At 45.5% G+C, this 2,288-nt stretch overlaps 1 protein-coding gene across 2 annotated transcripts in view; it reads right to left on the reverse strand.

Moving 5' to 3' along the window:
* Positions 1 to 2,288, reverse strand: part of AKAP3 (A-kinase anchoring protein 3) — a 27,988-nt gene that overhangs the window by 20,757 nt on the left and 4,943 nt on the right. The window contains exon 1 of one of the 2 annotated variants that reach the window (XM_019544208.1): positions 1,107 to 1,235. The exons of the other annotated variant lie outside the window; for it this stretch is intronic. The gene's annotated coding sequence lies outside the window, so the exon portion shown is untranslated. Of the gene's footprint in view, positions 1 to 1,106; positions 1,236 to 2,288 lie in introns of those variants that run through there. 2 annotated transcript variants of the gene reach the window in all.

Below are 2,288 nucleotides of genomic sequence, written 5' to 3' on the forward strand. Positions count from 1 at the left end.
CTGTTCAGCCTCCTCAAGAGAAGGCTGAGGAGGGATCTAGTGGCCTGTTACAAACTAGTCAGAGGGGACCAGCAGGCATTGGGGGAGCCCCTGTTTCCTCGAGCACTGCCAGGAGTGGCCAGGAACAACGGTCACAAGCTGGCAGAGGGTAGGTTTAGGCTAGATGTCAGGAGGTGCTACTTCATGGTCAGGGCAGCTAGGATCTGGAACCAACTTTCAAAAGAAGTGGTGCTGGCCCCTACCCTGGGGGTCTTTAGGAGGAGGCTAGAGGAACACCTTGCCGGGGTCGTTTGACCCCAGTACTCTTTCCTGCCATGGCAGGGGGTCAGAGTTGATGATCTGCTCAGGTCCCTTCCAACCCTAGAAACTATGAAACTGATCAACATCAGGTAAGCAGCTCCATAAGTAACAATAGAAGAGCAATGTTAAAAGCATCCCAATATTCAGATCTCCACAGAATAAGGCCATCATCCCCTTATTTTAAAAAAAAAGGAAACCCTTCTGTCTGGTATCCAAGGATTTTTTAATTGAAATGTGAAATGTTAATAATTCGGGGAAGTAATTATACCTCTTGTATGAGAAACCACAAGCAGATGTCTTTCTGAATGGATAGTAATCCTGTTGTTTCAATATTCTTGTGTGGACATGAACACATGTGTAGCACATGAATCCTACTTTGTGATGCACCATAGTCCATCCTTTTAGCCATGAGCCCAAACTGTTTGACCTTTTTAGCAGAGTAGCTGAGAAAAGAAAGGAGCAAGGAGGAAAGAGAGAGACATATCCTATCCCAGTGCAAAAATCAAATTAGGATCCTGGAGAGCTTTGGGACTATGTGGAAGGGACGCCTCAGCAGGGAATAGTTATATGCTAGTTTATTGCTTTTAAAATCATTGAGACATCTATGTTGATATGAAGGTTGATGAGCCAGAAGAAGAGGAACCTGTAGGGCGTAATGTCTAATTCTTTCCCCTGTACTTCCACTGAGTACACCATCCATCATTTCCTTGGTAGGAGTAGGCCTATACTGTATTGCTCCATATTGTTGTTTAAGCTGTCACATTGCCAAAACTTATGGAATTAAAGACCCAGTGAGACTTTCCTACCTCTGCACCATCAAAACGGAGGGCCCAGAAGGATCTCAAAGGACAAGCCGAGCAACTAAGCTGTTTGGATGTTTTTGCAAGGCAGGATCTATGCTCTTAGCCTCCTCTTGCCAGAATGCAGAGTTACATCACAATGCCCTGTGAGGGGGCATCATTGTTCCTATAGCAACAGTAACACCACAAGGAGGAAATCAAGAGTAGATGGGCTAATGGAAAATGAGGCATGCCATTTATATCTGGTTCCCACACCTCCAGTGTGCAAAGATAGAAGCTGCAATAAGGCTACCTCCTACCTGGGGAAGGGTGAAGGTGGGCAGAAACATAGCAGCAATGTGGGTTTTTTGGTTTTTTTTATTAGAACCTTGCATACCTCAGGTGATCATAACCACAAGGCTGCTTATTGCTGCCTGTTCCTTCTTTATCTGTGTTTCATATATAGTAAATTCTTTCCCACTCCATTCCCACCCTCCCAGGCCTTTTTAAATAAGCCCAGATCCTGTTGCTCTTAAGCCACACAAATAACCCTACTGAATTTGTTATGCAACGTGTTGTCTTATCAAGGCAAATGGGACATATGTATCACTTTGTAGCCTCTTTTATGAAGAATATCACTAATAACTGAGCATACTATTTGAACAAACAAATCTGCTTCTACAACAAGTTTGTGATATTCGAAAGCATTATTTTATGGATGGTGAATGTGAGGCACAGAGCTGGGAGGCAACTTTCAGGAAGTCAGTGGAAAATCCAGAAATAGAACCATAGTTTCATAGTTTCTAGGGTCAGAAGGGACCTGAGCAGATCATCTAGTCCAACCCCCAGCCATGGCAGGAAATAATACTGCGGTCAAATGACCCCAGCAAGATGTTCACCCAACCTCCTCTTAAAAACCCCCGGAGTAGGAGCCAGCACCACTTCTCTTGGAAGTTGGTTCCAGATCCTAGCCACCCTGACCGTGAAAAAGTAACGCCTCCTGATATCTAGCCTAAACCTGCCCTCTGCCAGCTTGTGACCGTTATTCCTGGTCACTCTTGGCAGTGCACGGAGGAACAGTGACTCCCCCAATGCCTGCTGATCCCCCCTGACTAATTTATAACAGGCCACTAGATCCCCCCTCAGCCTTCTCTTTTGGAGGCTGAACAGGTTCAGGTCCTGTAGCCTCTCCTCATAGGGCCTGCCCTG

Source organism: Crocodylus porosus, unplaced genomic scaffold, assembly GCF_001723895.1.
Source record: "Crocodylus porosus isolate Cpor-Errol unplaced genomic scaffold, CroPor_comp1, whole genome shotgun sequence".
Taxonomy (NCBI): Eukaryota; Metazoa; Chordata; order Crocodylia; family Crocodylidae; genus Crocodylus; species Crocodylus porosus.